Here is a 27,094-nt window from a genome sequence, read left to right as displayed (position 1 = left end):
TTTTTTTTTTTTCTTTTTTTTTTTTTCAGTATTTTTTTATTATTATTATTATTTTTTTTTTTTCCCCAGTGGGTTTTGTCATACATTGATATGAATCAGCCATGGATTTACATGTATTCCCAATCCCGATCCCCCCTCCCACCTCCCTCTCCACCCGATTCCTCTGGGTCTTCCCAGTGCACCAGGCCAGAGCACTTGTCTCGTGCATCCCACCTGGGCTGGTGATCTGTTTCACCATAGATAGTATACATGCTGTTCTTTTGAAATATCCCACCCTCACACTCTCCCACAAAGTTCAAAAGTCTGTTCTGTATTTCTGTGTCTCTTTTTCTGTTCTGCATATAGGGTTATCGTTATCACCTTTCTAAATTCCATATACATGTGTCAGTATGCTGTAATGTTCTTTATCTTTCTGGCTTACTTCACTCTGTATAAGGGGCTCCAGCTTCATCCATCTCATTAGGACTGGTTCAAATGAATTCTTTTTAAAACTTCAGTTGTGGTCCTCAGACAAAAAGACACGAACTACATCAAGAGGTAAAATCTCCAAATTCTCTTCTTTGCTATCTCTGACAAATGAGCACTATGGGTTCACATGTTCACTTACCAGTAGTATACCCAACTAAAGGAAGTATTTTGTCACCTGTTTGGGATATAGCTTAGGATTGTAAAATTAGATGACTTCAGCAGAATAAAGCAGGCCTCTCTCTTTCAAGAAAAACCACTGGACAAAGAACACACAATGAATAATGGCCAATAATTATGCAAAGACATATTCAGTTTTGCTTGTGATGTAAGCAATGCAAATAAATCCAGTAGGGCAATTTTCCTATCAAGATGGCAAATTTTAAAAGACTGATAATCAGAGCATAGGGGAGAATGTGTGAAAACAGATACCTTTGTGTACTGTTGATGATGGTATAAATTTGAAGAACTTCAGCATAAATTTAGTGACTCAGCAATTTATCACTATCAAACTGTAAAATATTTCCATCTTTTGACCCAGCAATTCTAAGCAATTTGACCCGCTTCTAAGAAGCTTCTTTAAACAGATCATTGTACATGGGAACAAAGACAATACAAAAGGATATTCACTGCAGTGTAATTTACTATACTGAAAAATTGGAAATAAACCATGTCCATTAATAGGAGATTGATTAGGACTGCTCTGGCAATCCAGTGGTTAAGACTCCATGCTTCCAATGCAGGGGGCACGGGTTCAGTCCCTAGTTGGGGAAAACTAAGATTTCATGTGCTGAGTGGCATGACCAAAATAATAATAATAATAATGCAATTTTAAAAACGAGAGACTGGTTAAATAAATTATTGCTTATCCATTCAACAACTATTGGTTAAGGGCCTACTGAATGCCAGGCAGCATTCTATACACATTATATACATAAGACATCCAGTAAAATAATGATTAGATCTGTAGTTATTGGTATAGGAAAAGATTACAAAGCAGTTTTTTTATATTATTTCATTTATGTAAAAGTACATATTTATATGTGAACATAAGCATATTGAGGAACATCTATAAGGATGGTCACAAACGTGTTACCATACTACCAGCATTATCTCAGGGTCTGTTTTGTTGTTAACCTCCATACTTTCTTATACTGTTTGAATATCTTCTAACAAAGCTACCTTATTTTTATAATCTAAAAATATTAGGAGTATATTCATTTTGAAGGGATCAAAAGAGAATCATTGGTACAATTTAATCATATTAATATGCAGAAGAAAATACCAGACAGCCACAGAATTCCAGAATCCAGCTGCAGTCCTAAGAAGTAAGATGAAAAAGCAGATGCTTGCCCACAAGGATGAGGTAAATAGGGATGAAGCACAAGGGGTCCATAGAACTCAAATGCACAATGCAGCTGAATGTACTCCACTAAACTAGAAATCCAGGCCAGCAAAGTCCCCAAAGACTATAAAGCCTAAAAACTAATAACAATAAACATATCATACACAGGGCTTTTATATAACTTGCATGTTATTCGTGTTGAAACGATGGTCCTTTAGCAGTTTATAATATTGTTTTTTAACTTGATACATCATTCTTTTTTCCTTTAAAAGTGATCTCTCATGAACGCTCCCCTTCCCTTTAATCCTCCAAAACAGTGTTTAGGCTGGGCAGGTAGGAAATGTATATCTTAATTAAAAAGCTAAAATATTCTTGCCTTTACCTACCTACCTTTTCAGTATCTTAGACAAAGTATCAGATGCATATCAACAATGCAGCCATATTCCAAAATAATTCCTTTCTACCTTCATGAGCAGAATCAACAGGATGTACATCATAAAAACGGATAGAGAAACCATAACACAGAATAATATGCCAGAACTCCTGCTAGAAATTCTCCCATGGATCTGCTGCATCTGAATATATGAATAGCAGGCCAACATGAATAAAAGGACAGGAACATATGAGCCCATCAGATCTACTAACTGTTAGGGACCAACATTCACAGATATCTCATGTTATATGCATATTGCAATTACTTAAAAGTCCGGGCTTCTCTTGTGAGAGGTGTTCCAAGTATTCAACTTGGGATTTTTTTGTTGTCATGTTGCTTTTTACACTTGCTGAGTTACTTTGCATTTTTATACCTTGTACTACATATGCATCATAAAACACCAGCTTTCTGAAATCCGCATAAAACTTCTGCTCCAGGTCTTTAAGACGGGATCAAGTCCCAGCAGCAAGCAAACACCTTGCCTTCACAGTTTTTACGATAAAAATTGAAAACGAAACTTGAAGACGTTTAGTTCAAACAGAACAAACAAAGCAAGTACTATAGCCTGGTGTCCTGGGCCAACTTTATGAACAGCAAGCTCTCTTGACCACATTCATAGGCCCTTGAGTCTTAAGTCTTAAGAATAAGTGTACATGTGCACATGTGTCAAATGTTCCCATGAACCCAGAAGATGTATCTAACAGTCTAGCTCTGCTCAAAAACTGCTTCAAGAAATCAGGATAACCCGCCAGCAAGTTTTGAAGAACTGAAAAAATATTTTGTAATGTATGACCTTTCCAATTAGAGAGAGGGCACATAGGGACTACTGACCAAACCCAAGCTTCTGGCTGTCACGGTTAGCAAAGCTGAAAGACTTGCTGACTTAACTAAGTTACCTGGGCCGGAAGCATCAAGCTTTTTCTGACTTCTTGCCCTTACTTCCTCGTTTGTTATATTCTTTAGATGAAAAAATCCAACTTTAAGCATCCTGCTGGTGTTCCTGAATAAATCAGGTTTTATAGACCTAAATATCTTGCAAAAACAAAGAAAATTCAGCAAGCCCTAAGACTATTAGACTGACCCATTAATTTTTTTGGATGTTGACCATGTTAATATGAATAGGTCTGGTTGCCCCTATTGGGGAAGAGAAAGGTAAGAGTTCAGGTTTCTGGATTTTATATTAATAGCTCAAAGCTAGGCGGTGGGATGGGAAATTGAGCACAAGTCCATCCGTGCCTGCCAAAGCACGTCCTCACTGAAGTTGCTTCTTTATGAATCTTTGTGAATGGGGCATTAAAGGCAATGACTAAAAGAGAAAGAATAGTCCATGTTCATTAGTCTGATGCTGCACGGTAAAATGTTACTTTCGTTTTCTCTAAAGACATTTTTGTAAAATGATGTCAGAAGGAAAGTTTAAAACACAGTTTTAATCTCAAAACTTCTTAAAACATGTTGAAAAGAGAGTTGAAAGAGAGAAATCTCTAGACTAAAAATGCAGCAGTATCTTTAACTGTTCAGTTTACATTTGATTGTGTGTGTATGTGTGCATGTGTATGTGGTCATAATCAGTAATTAGTATTGATTCAATCTCTTATTGTAATTCTATAGCAATAACTATGTTTGAAGCAACCAAGAATATTTTATTAGCCAGTATGCAAAATTTTAGTACTTAAAACTGAGTAAATATTGTCAAATCTCTTAAGTTGTGTATAAATGATAAACTAAATTTTTAAAAGTAGAAAAAGTCAATTCAGTAAAAGTATCATACTAGCAATTTGAATTTAAAAAATAGCACACTGAGTTATTTTGGCTAATGTGATTTTACTTAAATTCTTGTGGTAATATGTGTAGTATTTACTACTGTCATGGCAATGCAATTTAGGAAGTATTAATAAGTTTAGAAAAACTCTTCCACAGTTTTAAATGAGATAGCCACTCCAAGATTTCAAGCAAGTCTAAAAATCTAAAATTCTAATAAGTTTATTAACAAGAACTAAGTGGAATGCTTCTTTGGAGACATACACATATTTCTGTATCTCAAAACTTTTAAGGAAGAAGCAGTTTTAATGAACACACAGAAATTATACTGCTGAGGAAAAAATAGTATTTGAGGCAAAGAAAGAAAGAAGAAAGGAAGGAAAGAAAGAAAGAAAGAAGTTACAAGGGTTCCTCACACTTCATAGACTTTTCCCTTATTCACTCAGAATTCTTTGAAGGGGGCTTATGTATATTTTCGCCTGTGACGAGGCAGCATTCCTTACCTCCTTCCACTCCTGGCCCAATCACTACTTCCCACCAAGTAATAATTAGATATCAAGAAAATCAAGCAGTGTGAACCCTGGCTCAGCATCTGCTAAAACAGTCGAAGGAAAGAACTAACCTGGCACTCCTCCATACCTTGTCAGACTGAGGTCCAGCTGGCTTGGCGTAGGGACCAGCAAGGGGCAAATCATCTGGTTGATTCTCCAGGGCCTTAGGCAAGACTCCACCTCTTCAAACCATTCCTCCCACATCAGTTTCTGACTTATTTGCAAACATCTCCAGAAAGAGATTTCATGGTAATCCATTCCAACGCTTAGCAAACCTCACTTTGGGGAAATGCTTCCCTGAATTCAACCTAGCTCCCCTCTGCTGAAGTTAGAGACCATTTCCTTTTGTTCTCCTCTTAGCAACAAGGAGAACAGCTGGTCACCAGTTTCCATACAATAACCCTTCATATACCCGAAAAGTTTTATAAAGCTACCCACAAGTTTCTCTCTTCTAAGCAAAAATAATCCTGGCTCCTTTAACCCTCATATAGTCCTCTTTTGTCAAACTTTTGATTAATTTTTTCTTTCATCTGTATTTTCTTCCTGCTATAATTTATATAATAAATTCCTAGAAAACAGAAAGTGAAATCTGATAACATATACACACTGTGTGTGTTGCACGTAGTCGCTCAGTCGTGTCTGACTCTTTGCAACCCCATGGACTGTAGCCCACCAGGCTCCTCTGTCCATGGGGATTCTCCAGGCAAGAGTACTGAAGTGGGTTGCCATGCCCTCTTCCAGGGGATCTTCCTGACCCAGGAATCAAACTGGGGTCTCCTGCATTACAGTTGGCTTTTTTACTAGCTGAGTTACACGTTACTACATATAAAAGAGTGAGGACAGAAGGAGAAGGAGGCGACAGAGGATGAGATGGTTGGATGGCATCATCGACTCAATGGACATGAGTTTCAGCAAATTCCAGGAGATAATAAAGGACAGGGAAGCCTGGTGTGCCACAGTCCCTGTGGTCACAAACAGTCAGACACGACTGAATGACTGAACAGCAACAAATATATAAAAGTTAATTAATAAGAACCTACTGTATAACCCAAGGAATTCTATTCAGTGCTCTATCTATAATGATCTATATGGGAAAAGAATCTAAAAAAGAATGGATATATATATATATATATATATGTATGTATGTATGTATAACTGATTCACTTTGCTGCCCAGCAGAAACTAACACAACATTGTAGATAAACAGTACTCCAATAAACAATTAATTAAAAAGTAAATAAGAAATAAAAATGAAATCTGAAATGTTGAGTCCATTAAAGTGGACTGAGAAGTGAGTTTGAGGATTGTAAAACAAGGTGTGGGGATGGTCAGAAGGGGTGACAGACAGAAAACTGGAGAAAGACACTGAAATGTAATTCCTAAAGCAAGACAGTCTTAGAAATGTCTTAGTCATTCTAAATTTTCCACCAGTATTTTTAAAATAAACATATAAATGTTCCACAATTGCTTATAGAGTCACTGCATTTTCAAGACTAGCACTGGATAACTTTTCATTCATGTTGCAAGTTTTGTGAATGTCAGTTTTGCCCGACACTTGGAAAACATGCTGTCTGAGGCACCCTTCCATACCACGCTAGACTGCAGTTAAACAGCTAGATAATATCAGCTGTCCAAAAGAATGCCAATCTCCAGTAACTCATCAGCTAGTAAATGCTGAATGCAAATGTTAAACCACACACTGAAATGCATGGTTTGACGCTATCCCAATCTTTCATCAAGAGAGAGAGAGCATGATCAATGGCTGACACGATCATTCCTTGTCTTAAGGTGGTCCGATGTGCCTTGCAGTTTTGATCTAAATCCCAGATGGCAGAAAATGTGAAACCATTTCTTAGAGCACCCTGGATGTGCCTCAGAGAACATGCCATACTTAATACCCCAAGAGTTCTCTTTACAAGTCTTTTTCTCAATTTTTATTAAATAGGAATCCAATAAATGCATTCAAGTATATGAAGTTAACCTTTTTATTCTTGATTATGACAGGATACTTTAAAAAAAAGAAAAGCAGTTTTTGGAAAATTGAAGATGACTTTGTGACCTCAATAAAGTGAAATAAGGAGCTTCCCTGATGGCTCAGTGGTAGAGTTTGCCTGCCAATGCAGGGGACATGGGTTCGAGTCCTGATCCGGGAAGATCCCACATGCCATGGAGCAACTAAATCTGTGCACCCCAACTATTGAGCCTGTGTTCTACAGCCCGGGAGCCGCAACTATGGAGCCCATGCACTGTAGCTATTGGAGCCTGTGTGCCTAGAGCCCCGTCCTCAGCAATAAGAAAACCCACTGCAATGAGAAGCTCATGCACTGCAGCTAGAGAGTAGCCCCCGCTCTCCTCAACAAAGACCCAGAACAGCCAGAAATGAAAATAAATAAAATTATTTTAAAAAATAAAGTGAAATACAGATTATGTATACTTTGTCAAGATGCTGCTTCTATTATGCCAGTTTTGTGTTTTACAAGTTCTTGTTTCTCAAATACCACATTTCTGCCTCAGAACTGTTTTTTCTTAAGGTATAATTTTTCCCAAAATAAACTTGGTTCCATTTGTATTTCCCAACTGTAGGTCCAATTCTCTTCTCAAGAACCAGTAAGGCAGGACGCTTTAAGAGTTGCATGCTCGTCCCTGCATCCATCGGTGAATTGTGTATATGAAAGTGTTTTTGGAATGTGTCTTTAATTTACCGTCCTGTTGTGTGGACACGTTGGTCGGTCAATGGTTGAGAAGGTATTGAGCTATTCATCAAAAACAAATTGTTGCCACCTGTAAAATAAGTGACTAAAGATATTAGTTCAACAATGAAATTCAGGAATTCAAAATCTTTGAGGCAGAGATACTTATAGTATTCAAATCTGGCTTTTCTCCCCCTCCCCGCTTCCAATCTCGGCATACTGAAGAGGGATCAAACAGCAATAACTGCAAAGATGAGTGCATACCTCCCACTGGGAAGCCAGCGGTGAAGTTCTCGAGAGGCCAAGCATCTGCAAAGGCATGCAGAACCCAAACGCGCGCCTCCTGGTCAGATTCCCCTGGCTCCTATCGCTGTGAATTTAAGGGGATAGCACAGGACCTGACACATAGTCAGAGTCAAGAAACCTTTGCTGAATAAATGAATGAAGAAATAAAGTCACAGATTCTAGGTTATATCTCACTGGTATATATTTTACTATAGTGGAGAAACTCAGGCAAAGAAGAAGAAAAGGCCTGTCTGTACGGCCGAAACTGAACTTGGTGGTTAGGTGTTCTCTCTTCCCACTTGTATTTTGACCACCGAAATTAGTGAAGATACCATGGAGTGTTAGGGCCCTAAACTGAATTGCTCATTCACACTGTTACTTATTAGTTGCCTATCCTGTTATGGGGGCTTCCCTGTTAGCTCAGCTGGTTAAGAATCCGCCTGCAGTGCAGGAGACCCTGGTTCAATTCGTGGGTTGGAAGATCCCCTGCAGAAGGGATAGGCTACCCACTCCAGTATTCTTGGGCTTCCCTGGTGGCTCAGACGGTAAAGAATCCACCTGCAATGAGGGAGACCTGGATTCGATCCCTGGGTTGGGAAGATCCCCTGGAGAAGGGAAAGGCTACCCACTCTAGCATTCTTGACTGAAGAATCCCCATGGACAGAGGTGCCTGGCAGGTACAGTGCATTGGGTGGAAAACAGTTTTACACAACTGGGCACCTAAGCACAGCACAGCGCAGCACATCCTGCCATGACCTACGTTACCCGTCCAGAGTTGTGCAGGTTATTTAATTCCTCCAGGGCCAGGAATCAAACACAAGTATCCTGGCTTAGGGTTGAACCTGCTCCCCATTACACCACGACCTCAATTCCTTCGTGACTAGTTACTGCATTCCATTGTCATAAACAGAACCCCCACGGAAGAGTGCTATATTAAAATGTTGTTGGCTGTTTTTCAAAACATTGCCCATTTGGGAGCTCTCTTTTCTAGGAAAAAGGCATAGCAATAACTCCAGTGTATCTCCAGTCACAAAACCTAAAGACCAGGAAAATATTCAACTAAAATACAATACATTTCTTTAAAGACTGAATGAAATTGTGGTTTGCAACTAATGGTTACAGCTTGCTAAAACCAAAGTGCTAACGTGTGTTGTTCAATGCAAATAAAATATGGTTACCTTTACTGTTAATACTTTTAAAAAGCTTTGGATCTTGGTAATTTTTAACTCCAGTGTATTTAAATTGCTATTCATTACACTGGCTCTCCATTGGTCCCCTGGCCCTCCAATAAATGACCTTTCCTCTAGGATAAAGTGCCCTGTCCTCCCATCTTGGACTCTCTTTCCCTTCTACTGACAAAGATTTTTAGAAGCTCAATCAAACCAGAATCTAGTTTGACAATGCCAATGTCCTTTAACAGGTTTCATCCCCAAAGGATTTTATATTTTAATAGAAGAGGAAACCTAAGCCAGCCAATTTCAAAATTTAAAAGAAGAAATATATAAATTAATCTATGAGTCCTTCATAGTAAATAAAAATAGAAATATAGCATAGTAAAACTTAAAATTCCCAAGTGTCTTTTACAAAGTCTCAACAGAAGAATCAAAGATGATCAAGACACCAGAGATTTTGAATTAATTTTTTTCTTATACTTTTTGTTAACTGACACTTTTTATTTATTTTATTTGGCTGCACCACAAGGCATGTGGGATCTTAGTCCCCCGACCAGGGATCGAACCAGCACCCCCTGCATTGGAAGCAGAGTCTCAGCCACTGGACCACCAGGGAAGTCCCTTTTTTTCCTATACTTTGAAAAGAATGTCCTGAACTAAAATTGAGGTAAAAATTGGCACAGTGATGATGAAAACTTTGCTTTAAATTTTGACAACCTCTGAATTGGAAATGAACAAAGCTTCTTATATATGATTTTCAGGAATATAAACCAAAATGATCTTTCTGTAGGAAAACTGTCAATAAGTACCAAAAATCACAGGGCCTTCCTGGTGGCTCAGACATTAAAGAATCTGCCTGCAATGTGGGAGACCCAGGTTAAATCCGTGGGTTGGGAAGATTCCCTGGAGAAGGGAATGGAATCCACTCCAGTACTCTTGCCTGAAGAATCCCATGATTAGAGGAGCCTGGCAAGCTACAGTCCATGGTGTGGCAAAGAGTCGGATACACTGAGTAACTAACACAAATGAAAATGACCTTTCTGCAGGAAAACTGTCAGTAAATACCAAAAATCACATTTGACCCAGTCATTTTACATCTAGGAATTCATTCTAGGGAAATATTCAAAGATGACCCCAAAATTTGGGTATAAGATATTTATACAACACTTCTAAAAGCAAAATAAAATAATTTTAAGTCAACCACAATGTCCCTCAATAGGAGACTGATTAAATAAAATTGGTCAACCCCATGGATGGAATCACTGTGAAGTCACTGTGGTAGGGTAATTCTGGCTATACATACTCTAGAAAATCTCCACCCCGTTGATCATTTTGAAATGCATAGAAATATCAAATCACTATATTGCATATAGGAATTAGCATAGTGTTGGAGACCAATAATATTCCAAAAACAAACAAACTCACAGAAAAAAAAGAGACCAGATTTGTGGTTACCAGAGGTGAGCATAAGGGGAGGAGAGACTGGATGAAAGTGGTCCAAGCATACAATCTCTAGTCATAAATATACACTAGGGATGTAGTATACAACATGATAATCAACACTGCTTATGTTACATACAAAAGTGATTAATAGAGTAAATCCTAAGAGTTCTCATATCACAAGGAAGTCTTTCCTATTCTTTTACTTTTGCATCTATATGAGATGGTAGATATTCACTAAACTTACTGTGATGATCATTTCACAATGCATGTAAGTCAAATCATTATGCTGTATACCTTAAACTTATACAGTGCTATGTATCAATTATACCTCAATAAAACTGGAAGAAAAAAACAAAGAAATCATGTACCCGTGATGCTGCCTGAAACCCCATAAAGTGTAAAGTGGCTTGAATGAAATGACCTTATTTAGAAAAAACTCACATACACATACATTTATATACTTACATTTTTTAGTGACCTTATATAAGAATATACTCCAAGCTTTAAATGAAGTTACCTCCAGGGAATATGACTGAGACAAAGTGAGTTGGCAGTATGTGAAAAGAGAGTTTAATTTTCTGCTTTATGAAACTAGTTATAGCTTAAATCTTTATATCTGGCAAATATCTGTTTTATAGTTCAAACATGAAAATAAACAGATTTCAAAAATTATGTTTCAAATAAGGACATGGGAAGCAACTCACAATGTTTTCTCAAGTGAAAAAAATACAAAACAGCATGAACAATGTAAAAATACTTTACAAACTTTGTAAAAATAAATCATATATGGCATAGAATGTAACAGAAATATAAAGAGCCAAAAGGAATGAAAATATATCAAAATATTACTGGTTAGTTCTGAGTGGTGATATTAAGATTCTTTTTTTTTAATTTTTCTGAATTTCATAAATGTTCTGCAATGAACATAGCATAACAGAAAAAAGCAAATGTTATTCTTAATACATTTAAATTTTTTTCAAACTGTCAGTTCAATAAGCTAATGGTATTTGCTTTTCTAATGCTAAGATGTATCACTCTGCCAACACTGACACTCACTTTAAAAGCTAAGCAGTGCTATTCTGAAGCTTGAGATGTCAAATTTCTACAGACAAGCATCCTTGTAGCTCGCTGTAATGTGCTTGTTCTAATAAAGACATAAAATATTAGACAAAAGAAGTGACCTTACGTGGCAGACCGACATGCAGCTAGCGTAGCTGAGGTCCAAAGGGTTAAAGTGGTTTTCCAAAAGCTCAAATCTTTTCGTTTAATGGAAGGACTGAGACGAGAATTGATTCTCCCAGTCCAGTGTTTTTCCATGACATGAGACTGCTATGTTTTTGGATGAGAATCACTGAAACCACAACAAAAATAGCACTTTAAGAAATATACAGCAAAAGGGCAAATGAACAAAATTTGTACGTAGCTTCATGGAGAATTGTTAAATACAGCAAAACTCCAGGTTCCACTCTCAAAATGCCATTGGCTTTTCTGAAAATTCTATCTAGAAAAAAAAAAAATGATTAGATCGGACCTAGAAGAATACTTAAAGAAAACTTGATTTTTATTTTAATAGTAACACAATTCAAAACTTAAATGAAAACATCTGGTTTCACTTTCTTTACTGATTATGATAGCTAGAGATTCTGAGACATCAAGCATGACTCTGTCGTTTATTTGATATGCAAATAAAGTTCTTGGCTTGAGTGTAAATCTCATACTTTCAGTTGTGCCCCTTGTAGCTAATTATTTTTTATATCCCCCCCTTGGGTCCAAAAAAGTTAGAGGTAGGGTTAGTCATTAAGAAATGCATCCTTCCCACAAAATGCCTACAGGCACTATTCCCCCCCACCAAAAACAAAGTAGAATAAAAGTAGACTTTAATTAATTAGAATCCAGATCACTGGGATAACTGCCAATTCTGCTTTTTTCCACCCTTCCACAAAGGTTGTGACCGAAATCTCAAGAGGAAAGGCCAAATTTGGGGGCAGGGGGTGGAGACAGGGAAGAGGCAACCGCGTGGCAGAGGGATCAGTTTATACCATAGCGAAGAAACAGCCGCTCGTTAAGAGCTGAGTACTGTGCTAAATGAGTCAAAGATTACCAGGTTCAGATGAGAAACTTGGGGTTGTTCCCAAAGGGATCAGACCCCCAGAACTGTTCTCACACTGCCTGGCTCTCACCAAACACCCTCTACACATACACACACACCAAAACAAACAAAAACATCCAAAACTATCAGCCGTCTCATTAACCAGATAGGTTTGGGCACTTTCACCCTGACCAGTGAAAACCTTGCTTTGGTTCTGTGTATCACAACACAAAGTGAGTAATTCTAGATCTCAGTGATAAACTACTACTTCTGGGACTTGTTGCAACACATCCTCATCCTTCGAGGGCTTCAGGCCTATCTTTTTCTCCTAGTTGGGATCTGTGCCTATATTCACTGACAGTCTCAGGGTACAAGAGTATGACTGTGTATTCATTCACATCAGGCAACATGACATTTCAGAAAATGGGGGCCTGGTAGGGCCCTCTCCCTCAGTTTCTATTTCACCAGACCTAGATATAAAATTGATAATTTCATCTGAACCAGAAAGAGACACTGAGAAGAAAACCCAGATAATAGAGTACAAATATATACCTTTCCATAGTCAGTCATCTCACTTCACAATACTCCTAAATTTAGTGTAGAGGAGGAAATATCCAAAATATTCCTTCATTTATTTAAGCAAACAGATATTAAAACAATGGGGGAAAAGAAATGACCCACAAATCACAATTAATTATTATTTAACTTTTTAAAAATAAACTAACCAGTACATGTAGCTAGAATTTTTAAAAATATGTCCTTCAACCTCCTTTTATGAGATGAGGGCAAATGAACAGTATTTCAACTGGCAACAGGATATTAAAAGAGGCAACTGCCAGGTTATACCAACTAAATTTGTATACATCAAGCCCAGTCCCCACATTTCCATGTCTGATGCTGCACGGTAGCAACTGCTGCTTATAACCCATTGAAGTTCACAGTAATAACTGTAATGTCCCAAAATGGCTACTAAATAAACCAACTAGATTAAATTCTACTAGTATCGTTATGCTGATCGAGAGATCTCATATTTTTTCTCAGATTTTAATTGATCATAAACTGGCAAGCCACATACGATAACAAAGTCCTATTAGTTTAAAATAGCCCCGTCCTGAACATTTAAAACCACACTGACTTAACCTACTACGAATATGACAAGTAAAACAGAAAAAGAGACCAAACCACACTGACAAACCAGGAAGCTATATTCACTACACTGTCTCATCATCTAATATTACATGCTGAAATATTTAAGTATGTCCCGACTTTTACATCCGTCCAGATCTCACATCCGTAAACAGACATAAACTATTTTCCAAGTGCAGAAATCAAGCTGGTTTCTTTTATTCTAGCTTCCTGAGAATTCTGACCACTACTCCCCACCTCCCTCAACTACTCATACATTTTCACCACTTGAGACATTGCAGGGTGAGGGAAAGAGAAAGAAAGAAGTCTCATGACTTCTGAAATTGGAAAGAGGAATTAAGTTCTGAAAAGGAGAAAGAGAGTGGCAGTTTTGCTTAATTCAAGGATTGAGTAAAATATTGTTGTTTAATTATTTTTCAAAAGATACACTTCAGTGTAACAGATAACTGAAGTAATTACTTTTTTATTTCAATGACAGTATTTTTCATTTCTAAGATTTATAATCAATTCTATTTTGTATTTACCTATTTTGTTTCATTTTTGTCTGGTATTGATTAGTAATTTGTTGGTGTTTAAAAATGGGGAAAAAAAGATACACTCTTTTTGGCCATCTCTTTATTTGATTTATAAGAAATGAAACTGTAATGTAATGAAACTTGACCACACACAAATCACTTTGCTTCACATACCTGACAACATCCCACCCCCTCTCACCCCCCAAATCACAGCTCAAGTGATAGAACCTCCTTTGTACTCTTAAGTATGAAGGAAACTAAATGTTAAAATGAAGAGTCTAACACGGTGGAACTGGGAAAAACACAAAGTGGAAATTTATCCCCTTTGCAAAAATAAGTAAAGTATATGTTAAGGAAATGGGTAATTCAGGGAACCAGAGTATTTAAATAAATTCCCAGATGTTTGTGCTGCTGTCTGAACATTTTAAAAAGGAAAGAGCTTTTTCATGACTTCATGACTCCTCTCATTTTGAAGATGATTTCAAAGCCCCCAGCATTCAGCAGAGAAAGTCTGTTCTCAGAGCTGTCAGGCTCCTGCCGCGTCTCGGGCACCACCAAGGTTCCAAGAACCCACAGAGAAAGTTCAGGCCTGAAAAATGTCTGATTTTGACCTCCCAATCCCCAAGTCTGTGTTTATATAATTCATGATTAAGGTGGATTTATGAAGCTCAGATAAAGTCACATTTCATATTTCCCAATCGATACCTCAAAACAAGTAAACCAACAGTACTTTTAACATTACCTGCATGGATAGGACGGTCATAAATCCTCACACCTTCCCCTGCACCTCACATGCCTCCACTGGGAAGCTTTAACTACCTCTGGCAGTGCCAATGGATGTGGTTAAAAATTAAGCAGAAAACGCCCAAATGTGCACACTCAGCTACATGATGTTCACTGTCTAAGACTCAAAAATTTTTTTCTCAAACAATTTTCACCCAATTGAGCTTGCCTTTCTTGCCTGTAAATTGCAATACTGCCAAGTTACAAGTTAAAGGTTCTGCCAATTTTTCAGTTTTGCAAGCAAAAAAAAGAAAGTCAGTGTACTTTCCCTAAATGGGTAATGTGTGTATATTGAGTTAACACTTGGTTATAGCAGTATACCACAATGACATATGGAAATCTTGTTCAAAATTTCCAAAATAACACACACACACACACACCACTTTTGTGTACAGATTATTTAAAAAAAAGTCAAACCCAGACTGAACTGAGAGGACTGGGAAAGATATCGTTTGTAAGCTATAAGTGATAATATCCATTGCCATTATTGATGCAATTTAGGCAGAACAATTTACCACCCTCCTAGATCTTTATTCTAACATGACTCATATCACACATGTGGTCAAGTGACTAGTTTCAACCTCCACATAAACAAATTTAACTTCTAGAGAAGTCCCCAAAGCAAATTCACAGCCAAAGACACTCAGTTCAGAAGTGGTGGTGGTCATGGTGGAAAAAGTTCTTCTGGGGTTCTTCTCATTTAGGCCCAAGCATGAAGCTCCGAAATCAAGATGAAAACACTCAGAACACCCTGCAGGCATGAGGCAGCAGCCACAGAGCCAGCTAACCAGCCTTCCTCAGACAATGCTGCATTTTAAGAAAAGAGCAAAATATTGAGATAGATTTTTAACTGTAAATATCTGAAAAATATCTCTACTACATCCAGGGCTTTAATAGCCTCCCTTTCTTCCCAAAGCTAGGAAAGTGGTGTGTTCACTATCAAATAACCAGTTCAGACCATAAATAGCCAGACTGTCATTACAGGGTGAGTAGCAAGAACTTGCATCCATTGTCAGCAGGAGTCCAACCATTCCGGGGGGTCAAAAGCCTTAAAAAATATGCATTCCTTAAATACTGAGACACAGACACACAAAGATTAAAGGACACTCAGCGTCACGCTCTTCAGACTAGTGGAAAAATGGAAAACAATCCAAATGTTCAACAATAAGAAATTAGTTTGACAAAACATGGTACTTTCTTTCATAGATTATAATGTAGAAATTTTAAAATGATGTTTTAGAAGAATATGACATAGGAAATATTCATGTATATTATTTAATATAAAAGCAAGTTTAAGACACATTAGGATGTGATCCTAATTTAAGAAAAAAAAGACTACTGTATAGGGCTTCCCTGGTGGCTCAGTGGTAAAGGGTCCAGCTGCCAATGGAGGAGACACGGGTTTGAATCCTGGTCCAAGAAGACCCCACATGCCGTGGAGCAGTCAAGCCCATACATCACAACTACTAAACCTGTTCTCTAGAGCCCGTGAGCCCCAACTACTGAGCCCATGGGCCCCAACTACTGCAGCCCAGGCACCCTAGAGCCCCTGCTCAGCAACAAGAGAAGCCACTGCAATGAGAAGACTGTGCACCACAACTAGAGAAAAGCCCACCCAGCAACAAAGATCCAGCATGGCCAACAATAAATAAATTAATTTTTTAAAAATGTTTAAAAGACTACTGTATAAAGATATGATTGGAATGATAATAGTATTATCTCTGGGTAATGACAGGAAAAAGTAATTTTTATTTCTTTCTTTGCACTTTACTGTATTTTCCAAACTTTCTATAGTGAAAATATATTATTTTCATCATCAAGTGAAAAACAAATTTTATTTTATTTTATTTTTTTTAACAAATTTTATTTTTAAAATTAATCATGTGACATTCTTACAGAGAAATGGTTTCCTTTCTTCATTTCTGTCCTATCCTACTACCACCCTCACATACAAATCAGCCTGCATTTTGCCAGTTTTCCTGACTTCACCTGGGTTCTTTTCATGACTAAGTCAAGTGGAAACAGTCCTAGAGGAAATTAGACTGTAAAAACCAAATGCTTCATAAATTCATGTTCAAAGAAGGCAAGCAGGTCCATTACATGGCCAATAGAATTTGCAGATGAAAATGAGCCACTAAATGTATTTACTTCAGTCTTTACTGATTTAAAAAAAAAAAAAAATACAAGCTTTGCATTTCTCAATTACATTTTGAAACAGAAATGATGACATTTTACTCATTTATTCACTCAGTTATTGTCTTAGTCCGTTTGGGACTGATATAACAGAATACCAAATACTGGGTAATTATAAACACAAGAAATGTATTTCTCACTGTTTTGGAGACTGGGAAGTTCAAGGTCTTGGCGCCAGCAGAGTCAGTGTCTGGTGTAGGTCAGCTTTTTGGCTCATAGACAGAAGTCTTTTCACTGTAGCTTTGCCTGGTGGAAGAAGCAAGGAAACTCTCTGGGGTCTCTTTTACAAGGGCACTAATCCCATTCACAAGGGCTCCACCCTCATAATCTATCATCTCCTAAAGACCCCATCTCCAAAATACCCACACATTGGTGTGGGATTAGGTTTCAACATAGGAATATGATAGAGAGGATACATTCAGTCCATAGGAATCATCAAACACTGTGCACTTACGTGCCCACACAGGGCCAGGGCTTGGAACACAAGCCCAGTCCTTGGCTTATGTCCCTCACAAGCTGCTGAATTCACAGCTGCACTTGTGGTTTTCAGAGAACCCACCTCTTCCTCACCCATCCTTTTCTTCAACCACAGCAGTTCTTTATACGTTAGCCTTCCATTAAAGTTTCATTGGAATAAAAGATTCCTTGACCTAAAAAAAAAATAAAAGTGCATTTGGAACTCTCTACTCTACTCTTATTTAATCAACTAGATGGAGTTGAGTGGCATACACTCACAAATTTTAAATGAACTCACGGGTAAAACTATCAGCCAAAATGTTCCCCAATATAATGTGTTATAATTGTATGCCATCATCATCATCTGTTTTGAAAATTTCCTGTCAAACTTTCCTACACTTTAGCACACTGAATTCCCTAAGTGGGTTTGAATTCTTAACTTCTGATGGTAGGGTATAACCACATCCCAGTTAGGCACTGGGGGACTGTTTTCCTTTAGGCCACTTTGACTGTAATCAAGTGGTCTAGTTATTTTCTCCAAATTCTGGTCTAGAACTAGAATAAGAGCTATTGGAGAATTTGTTTAAAATGAAGAGTCAGGCCCCACTTCCAGAAAACCTGATTCTACAAAAGTGAGTGGGATTTTATGTTTTTAATGAGCTATTTCAGTATTTTTTTTTTTTTTTTTTTTTGTCATTTCAGTATTCTTGTCTGGAGAATTCCATGGACAAAGGAGCCTGGTCGGCTACTGTCCATGGGGTCGCAGAGTAGCACATGATTGAGCGACTAAACACTTTCATTTTCACTTCTCAATGAGCGGCCCAGGTGTCTTCTAGATCGACAAACACTTTGGGGAGACAAAGGTTCTAGCCTTGGTGAGGGAGGTGCAGAATACTGTTAGATCTCAAGGAGACCTTGGGCCTCTCTCTTAGCACATTTTCATAATCTACCATTTATATATTCTCTTTCACCCACTAGATTTGAAGACCCTTTCTGAAAAGTAACTTGCCAGTTTGTGTCTACAGGCTCAAGGCAATTATCTATGTCCAATAAATGTTTGGCATTACAGTAATTAATAAAACAAAGAACAGCAATAATTCATCAGATTCTGATCCTATTGGGTTAGAAGCTTTTTTTTTTCTCCATCAATAGATTATTAGTAATAAACCTGCTACTAGAGTTTATATTATTTTTCTCTTGTGAGAGTCAATTAAGCTAAACAATCAGGATTAGCTTTAAGGGAAAAAAAAAATTCTTACAGTGCTTTTGAGTTTTAAGAGTGCTCCATGAAGTAAACAGGATAAGAATAGTTATCCAGCTGTTTTAGTTGAGGACACAGGCCAAGGAGGGATAAAATGACTAGCAAGTACACACAATTTTTAGTCTTTGCACAGTCAAGAATGCAGTGTGTTTTAGTGAAAATACATACTGTTTATTGCTGTGCTTGAACTGGAGCTCTGCCCTTCACTAGCTGTGTAATCTTGAACAAATTATTTAAATTTTTCTGAGCCTCTATTTTTTTGTGCAGGTACACTACGCACAGGGACAAACAGCAGGCTTGTCTGAAGGAGTAAATGTGTCTAGGAGGTTGATGCTGGGCACATCAACCCAGGGAGAGTGACCTAGAGACTACAAACTGGGAAACAAAAAGGGAGTTTCCATTTAAATATAAGACAGAATGCTATACATGTGTGTTTCTCTGTATAATAAAACTAATACATCAGCATCTCTTTATTCTGAAATTTTTCTAGCAAGCAAAGATGGTAAAGACAAATTAATCACGTGTGGATTTAATCAATATAAAACATTCCTATGTATTGTGAGCTCCTTAATTTTTATATTAGCAACCCTGTAATAACTAATAGACACTATAAGTTCACCCAACCCTGTTTTTTTCTACAGGGATTGAAAGCCCTCAGATGTGAATTCTCTTAATATGATTTTCGTTTCAAGGCTCATCACCCTCTGGGTTGGGAAAAGACCTCATGAGAAGAGTCAACAGAAAACAGAGTTGAAGCCAGATAGCTCTGCCACTTATTTGTCAAGGACCTTGCATAATAAACCCACTAGGCCTCAGTTTCCTAATCTATATAATGGAAATATAGACACCTACTTCAGGGAGTTGTTATGTGGGTTAGAAAAGGCAATGTATGTGACGTGCCTGTGAAACACAGCCGGCACTCAAAAAAGACTCTGATGCTGGGAAAGATTGAGGGCAGGAGGAGAAGGGGACGACAGAGGATGAGATGGCTGGATGGCATCACCAACTCAATGCACATGAGTTTGGGTAAACTCCGGGAGTTGGTGACAGACAGGGAGGCCTGGCGTGCTGCGGTTCATGGGGTCACAAAGAGTTGGACACGACAGAGCAACTGAACTGAACTGAACCTGCCCCTGCCAAAATGCTATGAAAGGATTCAACAGCTCCAATTAAAGGTACAACACCTAGGTATTTTCATAATTAAGCACTGGGACATTAATGTAACATTTCTTAAACTCTAGTTAGTTGCAAGACTTTTCCTTTGTCCCTCTAGAGCAGAGTTACTAACTTAGAGCAGTCCTGAGACTCCCAAATGTCAAGAAGACTCCAATATTTTCTGAGAGGATAAGGGCTGTGTCAATCCATGAAAACTTTCTCTTTCCTCTGAATATGCTCCAAATTTCTCCATGGGACTTCTCTGAACTACTATGAGCTAACTGCCCCACTCCATGATCTGGTTTCTGAGAGTTTAAAGCCTGCCCTGCCTTCTGCCCTTTATATATCAGAGATGCAGAACAACTTGTATTTATTTCTCTGTATCTTCCATTGTATTGCAAATTCATGTGGTTAGAACAGTGTCTTCCTCACTACATTAGGGTTCACTTCAAATATCAATTTTCTAACTTCAATATTCACAAAATTTTCTACTAGATGAGTTCTCTTAAAATCAGTTTTTAAGGTGAATTCCCTGGAAGTCCAGTGGTTAAGACTCAAAGGCCCAGGTTTGATCTTTGGCCGGGTAACTAAGATCTCACAAGCCTCAAGGCATGATCAAAAATAATTTTTAAAAAATTTTAAATTATTTTTAGGGGCTTTTTCTTTTCAAGGTCTGATATATTACCATGTAGGTAGAGTAAGCATAGATATGTTTTATTGATCTATACATGCACCTATATTGGGCTTCCCTGGTGGCTCAGACGGTAAAGAATCTGCCTGCAAAGCAAGAGACCCAGGTTCAATCCCCGGGTGGGGAAGATCCCCTGGAAGAGGAAATGGCAACACACTCCAGCATTCTTGCCTGTAGAATCCCATGGACTGAGGAGCCTGGCAGGCCACGCGGCCCATGGGACCACAAAGAGTTGGCCGAGACCCAGCAATTTACAGTTGCACTTTCACTTGCCTCAGCAGATGGTAGCACAGAATACCAGGCCCCTTATTAAAATAAAAGTGAATCCTTCAAATCTTAACACCAGAAGGGAAATCTAGAGGGTATCTAATCTAAAGCAGCACCAAGGCCTCCTCAGCATCATTTCCTGTGCCACCACCAGGACAGCCCCATGGTGCACTGCTCTCCCTTTAAACTCCTCTCTTGGGTCCAGGCTAATCACCCACACAGTCGTCCCCTCTCTATGTTCTAGAAATGTTGAATTTCTTGTTGCTGTTGTTCAGTCCCTCAGTTGTATTAAGACTCTTTTGTGACCCAATGGACGGTGAAACCTGTCAGGCTCCTCTGTCCATGGGACTTTCCAGGCAAGAATACTGGAGTGGATTGCCATTTCCTTTTCCTGAATTTCTTACAAACAGCCCTAAATCGTCCTGCTCACTTCATCATATATGCGTCCACATGTCCCTTTTCACAGCATATTTTAATTGCCTGTCTTTTTCTCTATATAGAGAAAATTGGATGGTAAGCTCTGTGAGGACAGGAACTGTCCTATTCATTATCCCATTCCTGCTCCAGGCATATAGTAGGCTCTCAATAACTATCTGTTTAAAGGAATGACATCCTTTTGGCAAGATTTTCAGAAACACTTGACTAAAGAGTAAACAGAAAACAAATGGGAAGGGATTAAAATAAAAGAAACAGCCAGGAAAACAGAGATTTGCCATCCTGGTTTGGTCTCTGGGAGCTGGGGCCTTGCCTCACCCACCTTTAGACTGGGCATATCCACCTTGTCTTCCTAGTCCAAGCAGCAAGGCTCCACAGGCCTCTTTTTCTCAGGGAGGAGGCTGCCCTTACCACCCCCAGCCCTCCACACACAGCTCAGGCCCTCCCAGGCCTCCCTGCTGTCCTCCAGGTAGGCCTCCCACTCGCATCAGGCCAGTGTGGCAGGGAAGCCCACCTCCCCGCACAGTGCCAGCGCGGGACCTGCCCCGCAGGCCCAGCAGCGTGTGGGACACAAGGCCCCAAGAAGGAGGCACAGACCTAACAGGAGGAGAAGCGTGAACGGGCCGGCGGCCAGCTCACGTGAGGTTAAAGAGGAACGGCTCAAATTCACTTCTACAGGCAAAAATACCTAGAGGATCCTAAGAAAGCAGTCGCCCTGGAGCTCACCGCAGCTCTGGGAAACTTGGGTCATTCTTTTTTGGTGGAAGCAGAAACCTGACTCTGAACTAACCCCTGCTCAGAGGCCGCTGGGGCCTGGAAATACCCCTGTGAATTCTCCGCGTCTAGGCCGGGGCCTGGGGGTTCCCTGCTGTCCGGCCATCTGCAAGGACCTCCCTGAGGGCCAGGTTGGCCGCGACTGTACGACCTCCGGCCAGACTGCGGCCCGCACCCCGAAAGTGGAGGCCGCCGCGTCGCCCGGGCCGGGAGCGCCTCGGGGTCGCTCAGGCCAGGCCCAGCGTGGCCGCTGCAAGCTCTGAGGCTCCTGCAACCCTCACCCCGAGCGCCTCCGCTGACCCTCCGAACCCGCGGGAACAGAGAGCGCCTCCCCGCCCCTCTTTCCCCTCCCCTCTAGACTGGCCTGCGCCTCCAAGATCGAGAAGCGGTTCCCCCTGCGCGCCTCTCACTCCAGGCCGAGCTGGGAAGCGCCTCTGACTTCGCCGCGGCGCCGGAGCCCGCGTGGGCTGCCCTCGGCCGCAGCCGCTCTGTGGCCCCGGCTCCGCGCGCGACGCCGACCCCGCTGCCCCGCGCCCCTCAGTGCGAGGCCCGGCCGGGACCCCGGGGGCCCTGGGAGCCCTGGCCCGCCCGACCCCTGACCCTCCAAACCAGTGAGCCCTGGAGTTATTCCTGGCCGCGGGGGTGGTGGAGCATGGGGACTCTATTCACGTCTCGATTTGCAACAGTAAGGACCCGTCCACCCCAGCGAAGGCCAGCCAGTGACCCCGCCGGCCCTTCAGGCACGGCGTCCAGTTTCCGCGAAGTCCAGTAACCACCAACTGCTACTCTCTGGGAAGGATTTTGAGTGGGAGCGGGGCTGAGCCCCAGACAGCAGCTCCGGGCCGGATTACAAATTTATATCTTATCCGATCTGACCTGGATCCGTGGCTCTGAACTTAACGTGAGCTCGGCGGCCTGCCTTGGGCTCTGCACTAGCGGGAACCTTGGTGCAGGGGAGGGGCTTGCAGACCACTGGAGGGCAAGTCGGGGAGGTATTTGTATGGTGGGCTTCCGTACGGGGTATTTTTCTAGAACGAGATATATAGATCTCAAAAGTAAAGACCTGGTCCCGAAGCACGACCACGCCCCTGGGTCTCTCCACAGATCGCCCCGAGCGCTTGTCTGAAGAGGAGACTGGTGCCCCAAGTTTTCCTCCCGCGCGACGCGTTGAACTTGGGCGCCGCGCTGGAGAAGCGCACGCTGTGCCCACGCGCTCACCTCGGCGCGAGCCACGGACCAATTCGGCGCCCGGGTTCTCCCGCTCCGCCGACGCGGCAGCCAGGCTCCAGGAGGCTGAGACCTGCCGCAGACACCGAGGTCACCCGTCGTGACCCGCCTCGTCGTCATGTAGGAGAAGGGGCCAAAGGGCTGCTCGGGACACTTTTAAAAATACTTAACAATTTGAAAGAGGAGCCTGAAAGCGGAGACGAACGTGCGGGAATTCTCTGTTGTTTAAAGAGCAGTGCAAACTTGCTAGGAAACTCACTACGACATGACTGTTTACTCCGAGCGAATGGGCCCCAGAGAAAATATGCCCGGACCAGATGACCGGGCGAGATCCCCAACGCCAGCCGCTCCCGGCGACTCTCCTCCCGAGAGTCCGACACCCGGGAGGGACGTGTGGGCAGGTGGGTTTCCTCCGCCCGTGAGTGCTACAGCCTCCTTCTCTATTTTTCTCATTTTATTTTTTTAAATTGAAAAGAGAGAGAGAGCACAAGTCTTAAAAGTGGATAGCCGAGTAGCGTCCGGTAAAATTTGCGCTATGAAAAATATGAGGTCGAGATAGATCAGTGTGTGGGTGAAGGCTGCTCTAGCAGAAACGCGAGAAATGAGCAGGAGCCCACAATTTTCGTTTTTACTGTAGAAATCGGTAAACGAAATCGAATGGTAATGGTTTGCCTATTACGGCCACTGAGAAAGTTTGAAATATTTTAATGTTTCGGATTTATATGTATGTAATCACTATACTTTTTATTTTCTCTAGCTATTTCCATTAAGTTTTAATAAGCTGTTAAAGTTCCCTGGATAAATTTTGTGAGGTTTTTTTTTCTTCTTTTGAGTGAGTGGAGATTACATGAACCAGAAGCGAAGTTTGAGCATAATTTCCTTAGCCACTGGGAAGTCTGTATCTCCTGCCAAAATTTCCAAGCATGTGGAGAAAAGAAGACGAAATACTCATTGAGTACCTACTATGCGCAAACACCCTGGTAGGGCTGGCTTTACAAATTTTATTTCATAGTAATAATTGTTGATCAATAGGTGCTCTTTTTAAAAAGACCAAACCCTTTCTTCTGCATCCAAGACCTCAAGTGGACAGCTTCCATACTTTTATTTTATTCGCAAGAATTTCGTTTTTATTACTTCCTTCTTCGAAGTGACATTATTGCCAAGATTAATGGAGAGATCCATGTTTAATGATATTAAAGCCTGTTGGTTTAACTGATTACACCGTTTAGTGCTAATCCCGTGGTGGGGGCGGGGGCAGCATAGGTGAGTCAGCACTCGCCGAATTTCTCCTAACTCTTTAGGTCCGTGTAAAAATAAAGAAATCTTTATTATGTTTGGCAAGAGAGGGAACTTGAACTAGGAAGAGAGCGCTGTCACTGAAAGCAATGGGGAATGGGGGGAGTGGGGAGGGAAACATGCAAACCAACACTTTTCCGTCTCTGTGGATCAAAGGAACCGAAAACATGACTCGTTTTGTAAGGACTACGCAAACACTGTGGCTTATACTGACCACTGACAGAGGCTGAGTTAGACTAGAGGCTTCGTGTGTTACAAAGGATACGATGAAGTTGAGTATCCGGAGCTTTAAAAAAAAGAGAGAGAACCGAGTTGACAACCAGATGAAGTGGGAAAGAAGGGGAGGAGAATACACCCAGGAGCCTGAGCAGGCAGGTAAATCATCAAAAATTCAGTTCCTGCAACTAATGAAAAAACCAATCTCACTGTAGTCCAGGGGAAACGGTTCGCTGACGCAAGGCTCGATGGTGAGTCTATTTGTCGTGCTTCTTTTCCGGACTATCAAAAAAAGTTATTTCGAGATTCAGCCAAATGTTTTGACTGGGAGACTGAAAACTGGACGAGGCGTTTCCTGCCGTTACGTCCGAGCCCGCAGCGGGGCCCAGCGCTGAGCGCGCCCCGAGCTGCGCGCCTGCCGCCCGGGGCGGCTCAGAAAGGACGCTCCCCGCTGCCCTGGGAAGAAGCGAGCCCGAAGTCAGCCGGCGGGGGCTGCTCGGCTTCCCCGCGGGGCCTGAACTGCAGCCTTCCTCCGGAGTAACACTCCTCTAGTTTTGTTCTGGAAGGGGAAATGGGCTCAGCTCTTGGAGAGATATCAGGATTCCCAGTCGCTGGACAAACCTGGAAACTCTGGGAAGTACTATACTGAGTTTCTCCGGTTCCCTGAGTCCCTTTCTTTCTTCGTTTCTAGGGCTAAAGGGCCGCTTGCCGAGGAGGGGTGCTTCTTTAGTTTTTTTTTTTTTTTCACGTAGACTGGAGACGCGCCGCCGCCCGCTCCGAAGGCGACTTGCCGACCTCAGCGCCCTGGGCTCGCGCGGCGCACCGCCCGCCCCTTCGCGCCCGCCCGGCCCCGCTCGCAGAGTGCGCGCGAGGGGGAGTATCGTCTCCTCGGGCCGGAGCTCGGGGCCAGGACGCTTTCCTGACATAACCCGGCCCCAGGGCGGGCCAAGTCGGGCACTAACCAGTGCTTGGCTTCCCTGCTGCCGCTCGGGTCCCCACTACAACCGTCAACTGCCTTGAAACCCACCCCCAATGGCAGACACTCTGGCCTCACACCTCCCCTTGGTCCCCGCTTTCCCGGCCCTTTCCGGGGATCCCACACCCTCACCCCACTTCTCCCGCTCGTCGGGGCCGAACACTGGCACCTCTCCTCGCGCGCATTCCGCCGCGCCATCTTAACCCCTTCGACGTTTCCGCTGCGGAGGGGGCGGAAACGGAGGAGACCCATCCTCCCCACCTCACCCCACCCCCGCCCCACCCGCGCGGGCCCTCGCCTAAGGCAGCCCGGAGGGGATTGTGAAACAACCCGGTGGCGGGCGGGGGTGGGGGACACGCTACCTCCGGGCTCTCCAAACTTTGGCAAAATCTCGGGAACACTGGTGCTCCCCCAGGACAGTTTTCTTCGCCTCGCGGCGAGCGCGGGGTATCCGAGTTTCTCGGCACCAACGGCAAAGAGCTCTCCCTTTCCCCAGCCCCTTTAAGGACATCTGATCTTCAGTCTCTTAACTTTCTCCTCGGGTCTAACAGCTTCATCAGCCGCGGAGAGCGACCCCAGGCGAAGCCGGAAAGGGAGAAAGCCAGTGTGTGGGGCTCACCCAAACCCGGGCGCCCAGAGGTTGGCTGAGGCCCTGCGGGTCGAGGCCCCGCGCGCTCTTGAGCAGGAGGGAGCCCCGGGGGATCTGCGCGAGGCACGTTGCCGCGCCTGAAACAGGCGTTCCCTTTTCCAGATCATATTCCCCATAAAATCTAAAGCCAGATACATCGCTTGGGCAAGTTCCCATTTCACCGCGAAAAGCAGAGAGTTGTTTCCAAACTGGACTCCAAATCGAGGTTTCGGGTGCGGGTTCCAGTGACCTGCGCAAGGTTGCGGTTTCGATGCCTCAAGGGACTGCCCGGGCGGGTAACGTTTTAGATACTATAGTCTGAATCTAGCCCAGGCAAAGCATCATTTGCGAATGCGGAGATTTAATTTAAAAAAAAAAGGGGGGGGGGTGCGAAGTAAAGACAACTACGGGCTTTCAAAGCTGTGTGTGTACTTTTTAAGTAAGGTGGAGGAGAAAAGATCAATTTCATCTATAGACGCCCAGTTTAGCAAGATAACCTGATGGAATCTCTGTTTCACAGAAATAAGTTACAAGGGGGGGAAACTTGCAAGAAAGTGAGAACAGTGGCCACATATGAAACCAAAGGGCGAGCATGGTGAAAGCAGGCATTCTAATCACTCTGTTGAGTCAAAAAAAATAGCTTTTGCTGAGGTTGCTTTTCTTTTTTTTTTTAAAGAAATAGAAGACTCCTTACCAAAGTAATAGCCTATGGGTCTATTTCACCTGCAGGTTTCCTCTCATTATTGCATAAAGAAATTTGGGTGGAGTGGGCCATGTTTTTCACAGAACTTTCTGGTATTTGCAGTTGTGGTGAACAGGGAAGGAATAAAAACGAACAGAATTA

General features: G+C 41.8%; 1 long non-coding RNA gene across 2 annotated transcripts in view; it reads right to left on the bottom strand.

Moving 5' to 3' along the window:
• LOC133049134 (uncharacterized) overlaps positions 1-23,194 on the bottom strand; it is a 110,233-nt gene extending 87,039 nt beyond the window's left edge. The window contains exons 1-2 of one of the 2 annotated variants that reach the window (XR_009691226.1): positions 23,126-23,194; positions 17,009-17,114 (exon numbers count right to left, since the gene is read on the bottom strand). This is a non-coding gene — a long non-coding RNA (uncharacterized LOC133049134). Of the gene's footprint in view, positions 1-17,008; positions 17,115-17,427; positions 17,508-23,125 lie in introns of those variants that run through there. The other variant, XR_009691225.1, reaches the window with a different exon arrangement.
• Positions 23,195-27,094: the final 3,900 nt, after the last annotated feature.

This window comes from Dama dama, chromosome 30, assembly GCF_033118175.1.
Source record: "Dama dama isolate Ldn47 chromosome 30, ASM3311817v1, whole genome shotgun sequence".
Lineage (NCBI taxonomy): Eukaryota > Metazoa > Chordata > Mammalia > Artiodactyla > Cervidae > Dama > Dama dama.
Note: the sequence above shows the minus strand (reverse complement) of the source record. Positions and strands in the feature narration are given on the sequence as shown.